Below are 20,931 nucleotides of genomic sequence, written 5' to 3' on the forward strand. Positions count from 1 at the left end.
AGCAGACAGAAATAAATTCCACCATGCAGAGCCAACCACAGGAAGGAAGGACCGTACTGGAATAATACACGAGACGTTGAACGCTAACGACAAATCGATATACGAACACCTATACTTGCGCCTTTAACACATACGGCTCATATGAAGCTGATTAGTAGTATCCACCACATGGGGCGGTTGGAATACTAATTAGTTTCCTGTTGATAACCAGTTTCATCGGACTTGAATATATGCACATGGTTTCATAAGGTCCTGATCCGCGTTTCAGTAGCCTAGATATTTGCAGGTCTTCTTATATCGGACGCCAACTTTTCGATGCTTATGCAACGAAAATTATACGTCAATAATATTATTCATCAAACAATAGAGTTCATATACTGATTACTGATCGGAAGACTTATTCAACGGAAGAAAATGTTTGATTTGGTTTAGTTTCAAGTCGATGAAAATTGGCGAATAATGGGTATACAAAGCTTGATCATATATATTATCGTCTTTTTGTCAATAATCGGTATTTGTTAGCCATCATTAATATCATTATTCAACTTTTTGCAGGTGAAATCGCAATGACCTTATTTGATTATTCCGACACTTTGCGTTCAAGTCCAACCGGATTGAGTCGACGAAAAACTTTTGAGCTGTCTAATATCTTTAGATAGCTTCTAAGTCTCAACTTCTGTTTCACAATTTAATCAAGAAACAAAAACAATAAGCATCGCTAGTCAGTTTGCAAGAAAGCTGAAATTTTTGTACGATAAATAAAAATAAGGAAAAAAAATAAATCAATAAATTATGAAAAATTTTGCTCACCTCAATCTGAGAAGTTGAATAAGATTTTGGCAATTGAGAAGTTGAGAACCTGTAACATAAAATCAAGTCTCGGTTAGTTGATTTCTGCGTGGGCCCTGATTGAATGTCACATTGAAAACGAGGACAAATATATTAATTGACGATGTTTGTTACTCCGAATTATTGCAAAATAGTAAGTTTTTTCTTTCTCATATCAAGCATCATTCTTCCCGTTGAACATATTTTTTCTTTCCTTTCTTTACCGACAGCAAAACGGGCGAAGAATATCTCGCAGCATTGTTCTAAAATATATTCAGATTTCCAGGCAGCCAAGCTGGATATAGAACTGAAATAAATTCCAGATAACATCGTAGAAGAATACAAAAGCACACTATGCCTAGGTAGTGTCAAATATCTGAATAACTTGGCTGATCACGACTGAATTTTTTTCAGACCTGCCACTTTGTCTCACACTTTCACACGCGATGCGGCGTTGAAAAAGATCCAAACAGAAGTTAGCGGTAACCAGTTCCTCGACTTTATATCGGCGATAAGATCCCCGCGATCCGATCGTTTATTCACTTATTTAAGAGTAAAGTATCAAATGTGGAAAATACTGATAGTGAGGAAAAAATAAATGTGATATTGTCGGTGAATATTTATATCCGATGATACTGATTGCATAACGTAGATACCTGATAAGCCTGAAAAGGCGTGACAGAATTTTCGTTGGTCTAGTATAAAATGATCAATTTAGCAAGTTGATTATGAAAGAAAAAAGGATCGATGATGAGTTTCAATGTACGTTGGATTTGATTAGAGAAATTTAAGGAGAGAAAATTCTTTGGGCACGGTGACTTGTTATTTGAAAGTAATTTATCTACCTGTCGTTCAATTTTTCAATAGTTAGTTTCAATGTTAACGACTCCACTTAGAGACATTGAGTGATATTAGTTCGTTTCATGGTTTTTGATAACGCGCGATATTATTATAATATCGACGAATACAATACCGTTGCTTGATAATTTTAATAATAGTACGACTGGATACTGGTATTTGTTATTGTCAAGTTATTTTTTTTTTGTTTGGTTACATCATGTAGTAATAAACTGGCTTAATGCAGTATTGTATAAAAGTCTTTCAGCAAACTCGATTACGCAGAGTTTTACTCAACATATATAGTTTCAACCTCCAAATCAACGTTATCTTCTTTAGTCCAATTTAAGAGAAAAATCTGCAGCTTCAGCATCGATCTGTGGCGTATCACATCACTTGAAATCGATTAACTATAAGTTTCAAGTTAAAAAGAACCAGTTTCGTTTTCTTGCCTAACTTTCACGTCTGTCAGGTGTAAATCGTTGCACTTGTGTAAGTAAATAAATTACAATTTGTAGAACGTAAAATACAATAAAATTTTTTTTTTACCAACTTGTTGCAATTTTTCGGTAGTCAACTATTGTAAGGAAAAAAATATTCGGTTACACACTTGATAATCGCCTTATAATCTGCGCCTGGCAAGGTCAACAGTGAGAATTCTTCATTCAGACGAAATCACGTTAATTGTTTAAACATTTCCGCGCCGGTAGCAAACGCCTTTGTTTTTACGTTCTCTTGGATGTACGTAATACTCCCAGGGCACCGCGCCTAACAACGATAATACGTAAATTCCACGCAGCGGTGTATTAGTGAATGAATAATCCATGCGAAACGATTTCTGAGAAGTCAAAGTGGCCATAAAGTTTTCAGAAAACCTTATTGAAGACTGGAATAGTCACAATAACGAAGGAATAAGTGATCGGACCTATTAGGCAGAAGTTTACCGGTTCATCAAAATTGAAATTGAAATGAAAAAAATGTTGGTTTTGAGTTGGAATAACTAAAATTTTCGTCGTTTTTCGACGGTTCTGACTAAGTTACGATTGAAACCTGAAATTTAGCAAATTTCAATAGTAATCTCAGATGTAAAAGGCTAACAACAGAAACCCAACATCATCAACAATTTGATTATTCGATGAAACTTGATGGATTAAAATGTTCCTTACATGTCAAGAAAAAAAAAAAAAAATCCACTGCAACGTTCATTTTTTCACCAAAAACAATAATTTGAAAGACTGTGCAGACGGATGGTCTGCTTGGACTCTTGATCGAAATGAAATGTTTCAATGCCGTGAAATGTTGCGTAACGACGTCATCGTGCTCTGCATGTGAGCGTTGGTGACAATTGCTGGATTCGTTACACAAGTCTGTAGTGTAGGACATTAATGACATGACAAGCAGTAGTAGTACATTGGCTTCCGCCGCACGCCTCGCGTCATGCGGACTTCAAAGTTCAAGGCTCCTGATCCATCGCCTCGACTCTATTAAGTCGAGTGTCGATGGGATTGGAGATTACTGGTTAAGGTTCCTGCTTACTTCGGTAATTCAGGTCGATCATCCAGTGCGCTTTTCTCTTCTCTCGTTAGAAAATTGGTGCAGTTTTTAACCGAGATCCTTAATCAACGTCAAGTGTACCAGACACTGTATTGTAACAATGATACTTGAACCAAGTTGTGGTTGGTTCGACTTATTTCCTGATAGTCTTGCGACGAGACGAACTTCGCAAGCATCCAGGGTTGATTGATAATCGAATCAACTTGCCACGATCTCGTACGTGATTGCAGAGGAAATTTTCATCGGTATACTGCAGGAGGGAATTGATTGTCAGGTAAAGTTGATCTTTGACTGTATCATACCAATTATCCCTGATCAGACAAAGTGCCGTAATTCAAGCTACCCGGCGCGCTTTAATTACGGCGTATTAAACTCCGTCAGTTTTCTCAATCGTCGGTTGGAAGGACACTCGGACAAAACGCTGGTGTCTGGTCTTGTTAACAGTTCAGAATTCAACGTCGAGCAGAGGTCATATTCCTGTCAGAATTTTACTCTTTTTTAGAACAAGTTGATAGAAGTTAATGGCTGAATGGACAACAACTTGCTTTTCTAGTCAATTTTATGGCAAATTCAAATTTCTACAAAAACTCGTTATTTTTGATCCTACATGATTCGTTGTAAGAATGGCGAGGCACACGATGCAGGCATTAACCATATAGTTAGTTCGTTCTAATTTAACAATATAAAATCACAACGATAATATAACCGGAATCGTAACTGGAAATTTGAATCTTGTGCTCTCGACGGTTAATCGATTGGAAGTGGATCGCTTGGAATAAATTCAGAGGAGATTAACCGGTGATTAAAACGGTTGAGCACCGACGATGGATGAAGACAGATATACATAGAGAGAGAGTAACGCAGCAGACGAAGTGGCCACAAGGGTAAAGTCAATTTTCTGAAAACACACCTTTTCAATTTCCGTTAAAAACGACGTCATTTTTCAACCGTTTCGTTATTCAGCCTCAATTCCTTGCGGCTTGATTTTCCAAATTACGTCACGAATTTCCTAGGCCATTTGTAACAAGTCACCGGTTGTTCGGCTCGTCGAGGTTTCTGCAAGTATAATATCCCTACAATTAGGGTAGGAAGTTCAGGAATATTTATCCGTAGTCTATATCTTCCGCTGCCGCATAAACTCAACAACGCAACGAGATCAAGTTGAGCAAGTATTTCTAGTATGTATGGGAGCTACTAATAAGGCAGCAAATTTCCCAAGAAGCTTCTGCCAACTGCCATGGAAACTTTGCCTACGAAATTATTCTCTATACCATGTACGTGTATCTGTGTGTACGGATAGGTGTGCGCTTACGTGTGAAACCATTTCCCCCCCTCTCTTCTGAAAATGTCTAGCCGCACAGTGTGTACGGCATAGATAACGAAACGGCGAAGCGACGGCTGCAAGGGCTCAGAATATACTTGCAGTAAAATTTCGTGACAAAGCTTTTCGGGGGAATTGCATTATAAGCAGATTTATTTATGTAATTCTTGTATAGTTTACGCGTCTGTTTTAAGACCTTACGTACGTCTAGAAAAATTTTTTTTAGTAGACATAACAATAGAAATTAATAAAAAAAAATGATACACATTGTTTAGAGGTATTTAAATTTAATAAAGAAATTTTATTTCACTTTTTTTTACAAAAATTATTATATAAAAAATCACGTCATTCGCAATACTGATAAAAAAAAGTTACTACGCGGTCGGCATCGTATCTTCAGTAAATGTTGATCGATTTGCAAAATTTTAAAAAATTCTTGTGAAATAAAGTTGTAGTTATAGTATGTCGAGCCGCAATTTTAAATTTCGCAAAATTTAGCAATTTATGGCAGTTTAAAAAAAAGTATGCGTTTTACGTCATAAATTTTACACTTTAATTATGTTTATAAAACTTTTAAATCAAAATATTAAAAATCCGGCTCCCACATATTATAACTAAAACTTTAATTTGCAAGAATGTTTTTTTCATTTTGCAGATCGGTCAACATTTACTGGAGATATGATGCTGATCGTGGAGCAACTTTTTATTCTTAGTGTTGTGGTTCGCGTGATTTTTTATACAGTAATTTTGGTAAAAACAGAGTGAAATAAATTTTTTTATAAAGTCAAAATACCAATAAACATTTTGTGTTGTTTATTTTTATTAATTTCTATTTCTATCTATACAAAAAAAATTTCTCTTGTAGCGCATTTTTGGCACTGCTAGACGTATGTAAAACCTTAAATACTAATTAAAGAGAGAATACGAGTATGTGCTGATTACGAGTACGAGGAATTTGTTAATTTTGAAAAAGTTTAACGAAACTTATATCTCGCATCTGTATATAGAAATAATCGAACAAAGGTCAAGGATAAAAATCCACGCGCAGTATTGCAGTGCTTTTTTATTCGTTCTGTGTATTTTTCTTTTTTTTGTTATAATCACAGTTTACACGACTAAAAGATGAATCAAGAGCCCATCGCTGCGTCACGATGCATTTCAAAATCGAATCAATTTATACCCGACCTCATTCTGAGTTCGATTTACTGAATTTAACATTAATTTCTTTGACAATTTGGACGTTAACTTTTGTTAGAATCTTTTCAAGGACTTGATTCGGTTTTCAAATCGTAAATTCGTGCTTGCCTGTACAATAAAGAGTGATTAATAAATATTAATAATGTGTTTCTACTAAGAAAAAATTTATTATAAATAAAATGAAATCAACGAGTGAGTAGATATTCTGAAGATATAAATTACGCTGTTATGTTTTTTTGTGAATTTAACTTGGATAATTATTAACAGAATTTTATCACGAAACTGCGATATAAACGAGAGGCTATTGCCCGCGTAATGGACTGTAACGAACGTTCACTGAATCCATGCTAACGAGTTGTACCTTAAAACTGTCTGCTAAGGTGTTTTGGACGATCCAAGAAGCTCAGACTCTGAATCATTCGAGGACACCTTTATCGACAGGCTTTGCAAAAATTGAAAAAAGCAACATGTATATATATATGCATGTGTTTAAATGCATATATTATACATATAAGCAGTATATTGCATCTAAATTACAATGGTCTCCTTTTTATACGTGAAATGACGTTATTTTTTTAAGTTTTAACTTGAATGAAAAGAAGAAGACGTAGAGAGATTTCACTTTTACAAAACATATTTGAAAATAATTTACGAAATAAAACTGAATTCGTGAAGTTTTGCGAATCAAATTGATGATACACGTATTCAGTCATTACTTAAGTATACACACTTAGATAAATTTGTCTCTTTGCGGGGTAATCGGGATAATTTGACGGGAGGAAACGAAAATTCTTATGCGAGTATTAAGAACTTGTTTTTTTTTACACTATAAAACGTAATTATATTAATACATCGTAGAAAGACATATTATTTCAGATATATATGTATAATATATAAACAATTAATACAAGAATACCAAGACTCAGTTTGTTTTCTTTGACTGTTTTACTATTTTCTAAGTTTCTTTTTAATTTTTTTTTATACCACATCTAAAAACTGTTCGAATGATGGCCATCGATAAAAACTTAAGTGTGATGCCTACAGTTTCGTGTGTAACAGAAACGAGAGAAAGTCTCCCTCGAAAAATTATCGACATTAGTTACAGGAAAAAATTAGGTTGAAATAAAAATCGGATAAGAAAACAGAAGCTATAAAAAACAATAATAAGCGAAGGATGTATGAGGTAATTAGGCAAGGAACTGTCGTTTCTTTCTGTGTAAAAAAAAAAAAAAAAAAAAAAATTATTTAATCCAGCCGCAGGTGCTCGCGACGTAGATAATTAAGTGTTTATAATTCAGGTGTAATTCAGGCACAATATTGCGTTATACAGGGTGTCTCATTTTAATCAATTCACTCAAATATCTCGAAAACGAAAAATGTGAGTGAAAAACGTTTCAAGTATGAGTAATTTTTTATGCAGAATTTGATGCTCTTTCAGATAGTGTTGAAAAAATATATTGTTGCATTAAAAAAAAATCTTATCTTCTCATCTTCTTTCCTCTTTCGAACCTTATAACTTTTGTTTGAACCATTATTCACTCACACTTTTGGTTTTCGAGATATTTGACCGGATTGATTAAAATGAGACACCCTGTATACTCAGAATAGTATTGTGTTATACATAGCTGTGTATTAAAATTCCTCAAATTTTTCATACAACGCAGCGTTGGTAGATATCTAAGATAAAAAAAAATATATATATATATAATACATTTTGAAATTTAAATTAATGGCATTTGTCTTTATTTTTTTACACTCTATGCTTTGGTGTTTTCATTATAATCTCAATGTCGAGGCGAAGAGAATTCTGAAATCTCTTGAAATTTCGCGAAATATAAATACCAGGTAATCAGTAACCTCGGGCGGTTTAGATATTATACAGATAAGCAATATAAATCGAATTCCGCACGTCGATGGAATAACGACGGTGTATTGTCGAGTTATACGCTTACTCAAGAGGCTCCTCTAACTTCCTCGAAATTCTTCGTGGGTATAAAGGGAGTACAAAGTTGTGAGATGAAAATTTCATTTTAAAAAGAAAGTATCCGGCATCTCGTCTTGGCCTACTTTAACGCGAAACGAAACTGGGCGACGATGAAAAGCATATTATCGGTAAGAAGTTCAGGTTACTGAAAAAGCGAAAAGATGTAAAAAAAAAAAAAAAAGAGTTACCGAATTTTACAATTCAGAAGTTGTTTAAGAAGCTGGCTTAAATAAAGTCTCGTGCAACCGATTTCTAACGGCAAAAAGCAATCACGAATTTAACAAACATCAAGTAACGAGAAGAAAAGAAAATGAAATTTAACTTCGCCGGCAGCGTAATTCAGCAATTCATTCTCGTGATTAGGTACTTTTAAAAGATATACCGATGCGCTAAAAGATTACTACAAAATTATATATAATTTTCGACAGCTAACAATAATTCATTAATTTCTATGCAATTGAGAAAATTGCAGAAGAATAAAGTCCGGTCAACTGCATTGCAGCTTGCATTTCAAGTGATAAACTGCACGACGTATGAGAATCGAGTCACATCAGCATTTATTTAGCGGTCTTTGACTATATAAAGTCATTCATAATATATATATTTTGTTATCTGGATTTTATTTCCCCATCTCAATTACTGTCAGCGAAAAATGGGGCTATTAATTGTAGGTAATCGATCAAAAGGCGAATGTTGCGTCGAAATGACGGGTAAGAGGTATATGAAGCGATGACGAGTCAATTCAAGCGTTTGTATTCCCCTCTAATCGCAAATCATTTAGATATAACTCTTAACCTTATATAAATATACGCGCGATTGATGTAAATAAAATTGTTCAACGTCATGTTGAACTGGTAATAAATTTATCATCAATATCCTTCGGAGAGTTGAATTTCTCAAGAATTATTGTAAGTAGTTATAATAATTATACGCGGTTCGGTTTTTTCTTCTATTTTATGTGCGTCAAAAAAATAAATAAATAAATCAAGGCTACACTAGTTGACTACAGTCGACAAATGAACAATTTGCGGTTAATCATCTCCATTATTATGAAGTGTATACAACAGAGATGTGTAATTATCATGTTTCGCATCGCTAGTTATTCCGATTACGTAAACTAATGCAGCTCAATATTCATTTCAACGCTGCAGTTTATACGTAATTATTCATGTCACTCGTCAAATAATAACAACTATTTTCTCAGTGACAAATTGAAGTAATTTAAAAAATAACAAGACCTGTTTTTATTTAATATAATAATAATTAATATACGTTTTAGTTCAGATAAATTAGGCGAACGTATTCATGAAACTTTAATTGGTTTTTCCACTCTTAAGAAATCAAAATTAGAAAATGACTCGGAACCCGTCTTAAGAAAAGTGCTAATTTAATTGCATGGATCATATTTAGATTACCCGCGTCGATTTCCGGTTGGCAAAATTTTCATACTAAAAAAGGTAGCTCATCTTCATTACCAAAAATTATAATACAAACTTTGATATTCTTCAAGTGTTGAATGCATTGCATAATAGAAGATGAAAATTCGTCTTAAATTGTCCACAAAATTTCGTAGAACTTTATGTATACGTGAAATCGATTTAAATTGAGAAGAAATTACCAAATTAAATTGAAAAAAAAAAAAAAAAAAAAAAAAAATGAGTCCACCTCCTTACTTGTCTTATTAAAACCGAAGGTATTTGCTGACTTCCTATGGACAGAATCTAACAGACTTTATGTCTCGAATAGCTCGAGGCAGTCGCAGTGAAAGCGCGACTGCTGCTGCAGGTTATACGTATAGCGACTGTATATAGCTTTCGATTCTCGTTAAGGACCTTGCTTTAAGATTTGATACGAATATTTCTATAAAAAATTCTACAAGAAATATTCGTTAATTTTCATTTTATTACAATCAGATCTAAAATGTCTGCTTTTCTTTTTATCAGTTCATTTTTTATCGTGTGGATTACTTTGATCAAATATTTGTGAATGTTAAAGATGTAAAAGTGTGATAATAAATTTATTCAGAGTGATATGGTTGTCGGTAAAAATAGTTATAAGATTAACCATTGTTCTATATATTCAATTTAAATTTTATACAGAAGAACAAGATGTAAAAAGAAATGACTTGGTAACAGTTTGTATTCTCTCAAGATAAGTGGTCACATCGTAAAAATTACACAATTTTTAAATTCAATTTAAAATCTCGTTCATAAATTTGCAAATAAAATAAAAAATAAATACTATTATATCAGATTTCAAAAGTCAGGTCATAATTCTTTCAAACGAGGAGGAAATTCCAAGAATCCAACACTTGATTATAATCCTTCTGAAAAATTTTAACGTCTGTATAATTTAAGAAGTCAAGAAATTTTATTATCATAAATTTCTTCACCTTGAAAATGCGTTGATATACCTAATAACTTTTTATTTTCCTCTGTAAAAAATAAATTTTCTAAACATCCCGTGAATCAAGAATGAAAGAAAAAAACTTTTTCCACCTTTTTCCGTGTATATATACATATATATAATACACAGCATAACAATTTTCCAAGCAGATACAGTAAAATGCATAAAAACCTCAACCTTCCGACAAACTTGTTTTCATTCCAAAACAAAATGCAACAACGCATTCCATTTTAACACGTGATCTGCATCGCAGTCGTTATCGTATAGGTAATTCCCCTAGAATCAAATTCGAAATTTTGTTTCGAACCGAGAAAACAAGTTATCCGTAAAAGGTTGAGGAATTTGCATTTTACTTTACACGCCCACAAGTCACGCTCCAGTGACTTAATTATTCTTGACAAGTGCAGATAACGCGAAACATGTCGTGTCGCGTACAACACGAGATAAACCATAGAACTTAATACCCTGCAGCATCCTGAAATGAAAGAGAAGGATCGGATGTGTGCCTGCAGGCGACAGTGTCTAACTCCACGGGTCGTGGCGCATCGCGGGGTGAAGCAGGGGATGGATTGCTGCAACCACTCGACAAGGGAGGACCTAATCCCAGACCCTGCATCGTGTGGCTCTTCGATAGACAGACACGAGACTTGTTCGGCAAAGAGAGAGCCGAAGAGAGAAGGCGCGAGAGGAGGGGGGAGGGGGGGGGCCTAGTCAGCAGCACCGACGAATCAATACCAGGTTGCACATGCACAAAAGCCCCCCGCGGACTAATTGTGCATTATAAATATTTATTGGTTCAAAGATATGAAAGTTAGTGATTTTGTGATTATGTTATTGTTGAAGAAATTTTTCAGTTCGTCGAGGTTGGTCAGTTTTGAATAATATTTATCGATGACGAAGTTTCGGTAAAATTACACAAAAGAATAATTTTTCTTTCCCGTTTTCGAAATATTTATATTGACACTAGAAATTAACATTTAGATGTCGTTTCGTTATTCACAAATTACTTTCACAAATCTTGTGAGTTGAATGAATAGTAAGTAAGAAGTGGGCAGATGTAAAACCATACAGAACCATATAGAAAAAAAAAAGGGAAAGTGTATTGATGCACTAAAATTATGCTTAGATTTCTCATACTTTTTACATAATATTTTTTAGAAATAAACCTTTGGTACCGTCATGGGCTCGCCAATAAGTCAATTTACAATCTTATGAAAAAATTTAATATATTTCATTCCAGATTGCAATTCATTCATGAATCACAACATAAAAAAATCAAATCAGCTTTCTAGATGTTCTATTAATGAATTGTAACAACAGAATGATAATGGATTGGTATTACAAAAAGAGCTGATCTAGTTGCTACATTAATTTTGACTTTGAACACCATTTAGAGTATAAAAAAATCTGTAGCTATAGGCCGATATGATCGCTGGCTCAATTTTCCTCAGATAAAACATGCCGATACCACTCTCATAAAAAATTATTATCCGCGTAGACTGATCAATGTTATAAAAAAAAAAGAGAGTCCACTTTTTATACAACACCTTAAAATATGGAATAGCAATAATGAGTGTGAAAAAATTGAAGGTACAATTCCTTACATCGAAGATTTGTTTCTTAGAATGAAAAAAATGTTGAAAAAATGTGAGCATCAAAGTAACGTACAAGATCATCAACTGTTCACAATTTTTATTCACTCCGTTAAAATCGTACATTGTCTAGCTGTGAAAAAATATAGTATATATATATATATATATATATATATATATATATATTTGGCAATCCTCACAACATTTGAAAACAAAGGATCGCGCGGCATAGAAATCAAAAATCAAATTCCAAGATGCAGATATTTGTGCGCTGGTTTCTCATTCATTGACTTTAAGTCACAAATTCGATTTTTACTACTCCTCCGGCTCACTCTACAGAAAATAATTAATTAGTAAAAGCGAAACATGAAAGAGATGATTGACGTAGGTATGAACAATAATCTAATCTATTGTAATCTCTTCGTAATTACTAAAAAGTGCACCTTTCATGTGTTAGCTTCTTATTAATTTGTAAAAATAAGCGATATTACTATACATAGATAATATTAGCGATTAGCATGATGTATATATAACTTAAAAAGTTACGAATCCAATCTAAATATTGTGATTTATAATTTCATTTATTTTTTTCAAAATCCAAATGTTAAATAGTGTTAATCTAAGTATTTTGAAAACGGGAAACAAAAATTGTTTTTTTGTGTAATTTGTTTTCCAGCCTGATAATGGTCGGCGGGCAGCCTGGCCGAAACGTCGTTATCAACAAAATTAGTCAAACGTGACCAACTTCGGTGAACTGAAAATTTCCATATACATATGTATATGCATATATCATATAAGAATGCACGTATCATATAAGAAGATCCTCTACAGAGCGTTGCAGCTGCTGAAAAATTGAATCGTTCGCTCACAATTCAATTGCTTACACAAGTAATGAACGAAATCGTATTTTTTTTCAAAAAAAAAGGACGAATACAACCTATTTATTCCGTGTTACTCTGCGTTAAACACAATCAAAGAATTATTATTATTTTTTTTCAAATGGAAGACCCAACTGATTAAGGTCTATATTTAGTTGTACAGATTTGATCCCTTTTTTAATTGCCATTATCGAAACCGAAGGCAATTTTTATCTAAAGAATTGGAAAATGACGAGTTTTACAAAAGAATTAAGTCTCATAGGATTGGAAAAACCTGTGAGTCAGAATTATTTGAAACGTCTGTTAAACGTTAGAAAATTTTTATTTAGTTAGGCTACGCCTTTCACGATGTGCAAAAAGCTTGACAAATAATAATAAAAATCAAATTGATATTACCTCATAGGGTTTCAGAGGCAAAGGTACACTTGTCGAAAAAATTCACTGAGAGTTCTAAGGTTTTTCGAGTTTTTACATAAAGCAGATGCCTCGTTAAGAAATTATTTTTCCATGCTGCTCGTTGAATTGAAAAAACAATTATAACGTTATTAACAAGCGACCTGAATTTCTGAACGTACATATCTGAGTATATGGAAAACTAATCGCAGGAATAGTCAGTCTGACCGCGATGAAATCCGGTGATAAAAATGCCCACGCACATAAAAAACTTTCATTATAACATTCTAAGAATGTCAGGAAGTTCGTAATCCGCAGTCATTCTTTAAGTTAAAATGATTGAAATTTTAGAATAAAATTAATGAAAAATCTATCAGAGATCCTCGTTCAATTTGTTAATAAAATTATATCAACTTTCCAAAGAATAATTCCTGCACGAGTATACAATAAATGTTTCTTTTTTCTATTTTTCGCATCGATTCATAGGTCATGCAAATCATGAAATTTAAGTCGCGTGCTTTACTGGCACCCGCATCGAGAATATCAGCTGTTTGCATACCGCACTGATATAAACAAGTAATAGATAAGAGAGAAATGAGACAACCTTGGAATCTAGTTTCATGAAAACAACATTCACAGCAGACTGTTAATTATTCGGGAAACGTGAGTGTATAACAATCTACGACGGCACTTCTGCCAAAGAATTTGAATTTCGAACGTCGTCTCATCGCCTTTCACAAGTTAGATATTACCGTCGGTCATAGGTACTGTGTAATACGTATATATATATATATATATGTACCTCCGTACGTTATACGCTATGGTGCTTAGTAATCCTATACTCGGAAACTTTAACTGTCCCAACTTTAAAACTTTATCATAATGATATTGAGATATATCGCTTATGTACCCTTATCAACGTGGCGTAACACGAGTTAGTTCTGAGCTTTGGTGGCGCAAAGTCTGACCTTTTGTATAACCTTCGGGAATAATTCGAACGTCAATGCGAGATTCCTGTTTCAGGTAAGAATCTTGCTCCGAATTGAAAGGAACGATTAAGAAGATACTCGTCTTTTACTTTGTCGTGGATTTAAAGAGAAATAAAAATAATCGATACAGATTTATGGTTGGTTTAAACAAAGAAACTGATCGATTTTTAAACTAGTCTTAATTATATAGAATCGACGTATTAATTTTTGAATAAGAATTCGGATTGTTATGACAATTATTACGTAATATATACGTAGGTATAACGATGTGACAAATTCTGGAAAAATCTGACTTTCGTTTAATTATTTATTCCTGTAGGTTTTTTTTTTTTTTTTTTTTTTTTTTTCAATCTTGTATTTTAGGAACTTGAATCGCTAGTTAACCTTCGAAATAACGATATTCATCGAGACGTTGTCGAAAACGGTAAAACCTGCGACAAAGTTTATATGAAAATCATAAATATCGTGTGATAAAGTAATTTTCCTCATCTCTGTGATTATCTTAATTTCATTTTAAAAAGTTTCACGGGTTTCTCCTGTTTTCATTCGTGTAATAAAACTGACCTGAATCGTCTAAAACGACTAAATTCTTGTAATAGGTAACTTTGCCCAAACTATAAAGCTCCAAAGTGTCCCAAGTGGATGATGAGGTAAAATTGAAGCCAATCCAATATAAGAAAACCTTGAATAAAAAAGAGTCGCGAATCCATTAACACTGAGATTTCCGTCACCAAAGTTTGTCCACATAACGTAACGAAAATAATCCGTAATAGTAAATCGAGGCAAGATTTCTAAGCCACGACACTGACCTTTCGTGTGAAACGCTCGGATTAGTTTACCCTAGAAGGCGATTCGTTGAGTCCATGAGTTTCCACTTCCAACCACTACCTGGACTCCTTTTCTCCAGTGTTTTTGTAACCCATCACGTTCACAATACGTTGCAAAAATTTAGATAGCACGTAACAACGAGGTATAAAGAGGGTTCACGCACGTGACGATTGGAAAACACGGACGTCCGATCGTCGACACAGACCCAAAGGAATGCGAACCACGTCGCTCAGAGGCCAGCGACAGACTGACGAGACTCGAGCCTCTGGCATTCGACGTAATTCGCGTCTAGCAATGGCACGAGAGTCTCCTTCCCCGGCGGTGCTTTCACTCCCGGCTTCACACTGGTCAGCAGACGATTATTCGTTGGATGCATAGTTTGCAGTAGTAATGAATTATCACAGTTTTTTTTTTTTTTTTTTTTTTTTTTACAACTATCACCAGCGGACTCATCTCTGTCATCTCACTCTGTCTTGACTAACTCAATACCTACGTACCTACTTCTTTCTCTCTCTGCTGGTGCTGCGTACTTTATTCCTTTCAACCTGTTTACACAGGGTTCCTGTATCCGTTTGTATATATATATATATATATATTAGACTGTATCAAAAAAATTGACTATTTTTTTTTTTAATGGTATACTGAAAATATTGTTCGAGATGACGAAAAAGAAATACCATAAAAATTTCAGATTTTAATATTGATATTTAGATGTGCTTCATCGCGATTTTCTACTTTCCATAAGAATAATATGGCAAAAATGGTTCTTGCTCCTTGCGATTTTTTTAACTAGATAACGACGCGTCGTACAGAAAATTCATAAACATGTTTTTGTAGGAAATTGAACGTTTTACAAAAAAGGTTTCTTGTCATTTTACGATAAATCTACTCCTTCAAAAGTTATTTGAGGTCCTTTGCTGATGTTTGACCTCAAATAACTTTTGAAGGAGTAGACTTATCGTAAAATGACAAGAGACCTTTTTTGTAGAACGTTCAATTTATATATATATATATCTACACACCTATGTTGTCTCGTATGTTGTACAACTTGACCGTGAAATGGGTACTTCGGTCATCGATTTTTCGTGGTGTTTAAGGACCCTACACGACGACGTCATTGATCTGTTTCGAAAATTCGCAAAGCAATTTGGGTGTAAAATTTCTTTTTCCATTATTCGTAAAGCGAGCTCGTTGAGTATCTAAATTTGAAACACAGAATTCATGATTAGGGATATCTGTTGACAACGTCGTTCTCGTATTTTGCATGTTTCCGCGTATTCACATGAGAAATTGTGAAGATTTCAAAGGAGTTTTAGTGCAATTAGCACGTTATGATAACTGCAGTTTCCGCGATAACTTCGAATCTGTATTTTTCGTGTAATACTTGGAAATACGATATCAGTCAACAGCCACACGTGTGTTACGTGACACTTGGATAGATCCGAATGCTGACACCATTACAGGCGTATCACCTCAGTTCTCAAGACTTTAAGGCAAATTCAAACAAGTCTACCTACATAATATGATGACACACTTGTGTCACAGTGAAAGAACCAATATGTTACACGTTATATCTGAATTTCACAAGGAATTCATTTTTCAGCATTGTAGATTTCTAAAGATCCTAGAGAAATGTACAACTTTGAAGTACCGGCACCGAAATTCACTTCAAGTCACATAAAGTCGCGGTTCGAGGCTCTTTCCTCCAGGCATTTGTAATTCATGAAACCGTATTCAGAATAAACAGACGGCACTTTTGAATGAACTGGTTTTGAGGGTGGTTTTCGAGTGTTCTGCAATTTTTCCCCTCGATGCTTACACTTTGACACTAACCGATTTCCACGGTAAGTCAAGAGCCTGTTTAACCCGCGGAGTAACCTGTACACTGAAAGTGAAATATTCATCCATGCTGCGAGGTTTACTGATTGCCAAGGTCCCGGACGTTACTTCGGCTTGTTTGAACGCGGTTGTAGAAATTTCTAAGGGGGTTGGTTTCAGCACCGCGCGGAATTCGCTTTTGTTGCGAATGACGGGTCAGCTTGAATACGAATGCAAAATGAGCCCTCACCCAGCAGCGCCGGATAAACCCACGGATTCTCGCAGCTTCGAGTCACAACACAGCTCTTTTCACCCCGCAGCTGAAGGGATGCCTACCAATGAAAGGGCTGGAACGGCGGATAAACCCAGAACAGTTATCGCGGACAAGACCGTCAAGTCCAGACTTCCGTTGAATCGAGCAATACGGTCCAAATTTACGACAACCTTTTTATCGTGGTTTTTTCTCACCGCTCATCCCTTTTCATTCCTCCACCTCGAAAGAGGCGACTACGGAGGGGAATGTATGATACTTCGAAATCGGCGAATTATAATAAATGTTTGACGACCGCATGTTGCACTCGGTCTCAGGATTATACGATCTCCGGTATGAGCACCACCACCACCACCACAACCACCATGCACCAGCAGCATCGTCAAATTGAATTCCATAAAATACACGCTTGTCAAACAATTCCGCAGGTACATTGAAATCGAAGAACGAACGCATCACCCTCGAGGGAATAACACCTGCCGACGAGCAATTGAAAGGTATAATTTTCTCAACAATGCACGTACAGCTCGCCATTGTTGCGTGTTATTGGCACACATCGGTGTATAATCATAACAACAACAACAACAACGATAACAAAAAAAATAACAATAACAATAATACGCTTCAGTATTGCATTATGTCTGTGCTTCTTCACACAGAGACCGTATATGGTGCAGCAGCAGCAGCTGCAGATTCACTCCGCGGCGTCGTATTATTCGCTGAATTGCAAAAGGGTTGGAGCGGATTTCTACCTACAGTTATACGTAGGTGTATAGTTATGTGTCATCCGCACATCGAATCGTGTATGTGCATGTAATCGAGGATGCTGTAACACTTGGGTATGAGCCAAAGTTGAAAATCGTCAGAAGTCCGGGACAACACCCGGGAATTCCGTCCGAGGCAACGGTTCACTGAGGCCTTTCCGGTCTCTTCACGTTACACGTCAGATGCAGAAACGATTTGGCTAACGAGTTCTGGGAATACTCAGCAGTATGCCTGAAGTTGTCCTGAGCCTACAGTGGCTACGGTAATATCAGGATCGGACCAACCAAGGTATAGTGGTAATGCGAATATATATATATATACTCGATGGTTGAATGTTCCTGGGTTTTTAACAAGTCAAGAGGTTTGAAATATTACAACCATGGAAGAAATCATGTTTTCATTTCTATTTCAGGATAGTGGAATCGACGTAAAAACCAGAATGTACCAAGAGTTGTATTAAGACACAATGAAGTGGATTTGGATTTGAAGAAACACACAAGAATTTTTTGCACACTGGTTGATGACAAAATTGATAAAAATCGTGGAATTATATATCGAACAAAGTTATGATTAACCCGAAAATTCAATATCAAATGGTGTTAAATTTACATCCAATGGTGTTGGCTTCACACCAGATTATAGTTTGTACAAGTCGAAACAGAATTTCTTTTTTACAGTGCACAATATTTTCTGCTGCACTTGTCTCTTCAAGCAGCACTTGGTCATTCTCGGTCATTAATAACGCCAGTCACGTTGCACGAATATACAGTATACCTATATATGATAATTGATTGTCACGTAAGTGATACTGACATGACCTGATGGAGAGATGATTGTTACGATTAGCTCACGTGCAACACTTTACAAGCCTGAGGAAATTAGACGTAATATTTAATCGTGTTTCAAAAATCGGATTTCTTTCTTTGTGGTTTAAATTTTCCCGCGATGTGACTCGCGGGTTTTTTTCACAGTGAATATGAGATGCGTTCCCAACGTTTGCGTAACGCTGATCAGCACGATGTTAAGCACGTCTCATGCACACGTTATAAGTCTCACTCCTAAATCTTGAGTAGCGTAAGAGAGTCGCTCGTTGAGACGTAACGTTACACCGCGTTTCTCAAAGAAGAAACCCGAATGGCGTTTCGCTTTGGATTATGCATCACAGTGAGGTGGTGTTAGGTTTTAAAAGATATGCCGATGATGCCGGTGATTCTGGCAGAGCACAAAATGGAATCCAGTGTTATGCTAGACTCGATTGTTGTCTTGATCCCACGAAAGATGTCCGTCCATCAACCAACGGATCTAAGACCCCTGAACCTTGGTATTCGCCTACTTTGCATTTAGTCTATGCGGATCTAGTCAGCTACAAGCCTAAAAGAAACCGATGATGTATCTGGGAGGCAAACACAATCCGCACTTTTAAAGAAGGTCGATGTAAAGCATGATAAAGATGAATTCACGTACAGTTCGCCTAAAATTTGTTTGTTCGGTTAACGCAAGTTTGAATTGCTGTTACCGACCTGATCGCAGAAACGATAGCATCATAAGGCAAGTTAGGTTGAATTGGATACTTTTTCGCCACATCTCACCGTGTGTCGAGTGGCAAATGTAACGTATGTATATATATATGCTTTTGTTAGGAGCTAGTCGATAAGATCTGGCTAGTGCCGTGGGTAGCAACAATTAAGTTAGTCTCGTTTCGGACGTCGTCAATAAAGATAAGACTGTAGATTTTTCTTGATTGTTGACACAGACGTAGTTGTGGCGATTCAGTGTCAGATGCCTGGTGTTCATGGGGTCGAATTAAAATCGGTGATACGTTGACTCCACGAACGTATGAACTTTGCATTCTTGATCTGAAGCCATGACGAAGTAATTGTTCATAACGAGCAACGGATGTACTGGAATTGAGGAAAAACCGACGACGTGACGAAATTTTGTTGACTGTACGGAAAAGCATGGTGAGGTTGAATACTGAACGGATACTCCGGCAGTAGTCTCTCGTGTCCAGATAAGCAGCAGCATCGTCTGCAGCGATGCGGTGGTGAAATCTGGAATCGATTGCGATGAGCAAAAAGGCGAAAATAATAGAAAAGTGGAAAATGGCCGTGCATCGTCTGGCTTACTCGAATCTTCACTCAAGTGTCATGCACATCGGTTGATATCGCGCGTGATTTTCTACCTCTACCATCGAATGGGATTTGCAATAAAGGTATAAATTGAAAACGAAAAGTACAGACGGAACAGTTCTTCGGACGAAACGATTTCTTCCGCATCAGAGACCAGAGTAAAATAGTTGCGGAATAGCCGTTTCGTTTCGGTTACATCAAGATCTCTGTTTTTTGTTTTTTTTTTTTGTGCCCTTGTAGCCTGGTATCACTCATCTACTGGAAGTTGGCATAATTTATTTCTGCGAAGAACTCTGAAATACATTCCAGAAGACGATTGCCGGTTCTTTGGAAAACTTCGTCCATTACAATTCTTTGATGTGTTTTTTTTTTTTTTTTTTTAGTTTTGCGATAAAAAATGTTAGTTTTCCTGTGAACTTTGTCAAGCTGCCGCGTATGTTCTGCCTGGCTGGACGTGAAGAAAAGTACTCAGCAGCAAAACGTCGGGTGTAGGTATTACGTACGTGTAGGGTGGTGCAAAAAAACCGACTATTTTTTTTTTTTTTTTTTGTGAGTCTCGTGTGACAAAATGTTAGTTTTTGGTGTTTTGAGAGCCCACTCCAGAGGTCGCTCCACATTTTTTAAAACGTCGTAAATCGTCAAAAATCGATTTTTTTTCTTATGTTTTTTTCTCGCTATGGTATAATTTTATAGACAAAAAAACAATAAGTTTCCGAAAGTTTCGGTTCAAAATTTGAATTTTGAAAGGTCGCTTGTAATTTTTTTTCAATTTTTTGCTGCATTTCTTTAGATTTTTTCGAGCAACCTTTTAATATTCATATTAAAATTTCATAATTTTTTTTTTCTTCTATTTAGTAAGAAAGAATCGATAACAATACACCACGACATGAATTAAAAATCAAACAAAATACTGAAAATATAATTTTTTGACGTTTTCGACATTTTTAAAAATTTGGAGCAACCTCTTAAAATTAATTTTTTAAGCTGTCCTTTGGAGTGGGCTCTTAAAACATCAAAAACTAACATTTTGTCACTCGAGACTCGAAAAAAAAAAAAAAATAGTCGGTTTTTTTGCGCCACCCTAACGTACGAGTAAAGTAGCGAAAGGAGCAGCTGCAGCCACGTGATGGATACTCAACAG

General features: G+C 35.4%; 1 protein-coding gene across 1 annotated transcript in view; it reads right to left on the reverse strand.

Annotated features, from left to right (window-relative positions):
- Window positions 1–859, reverse strand: part of LOC124411963 (beta-1,4-N-acetylgalactosaminyltransferase bre-4-like) — a 57,492-nt gene extending 56,633 nt beyond the window's left edge. The window contains exon 1 of the mRNA XM_046891549.1: window positions 811–859. The gene's annotated coding sequence lies outside the window, so the exon portion shown is untranslated. The remainder of the gene's footprint in view (window positions 1–810) is intronic.
- Window positions 860–20,931: the final 20,072 nt, after the last annotated feature.

This window comes from Diprion similis, chromosome 2 (genome assembly GCF_021155765.1).
Source record: "Diprion similis isolate iyDipSimi1 chromosome 2, iyDipSimi1.1, whole genome shotgun sequence".
Taxonomy (NCBI): domain Eukaryota; kingdom Metazoa; phylum Arthropoda; class Insecta; order Hymenoptera; family Diprionidae; genus Diprion; species Diprion similis.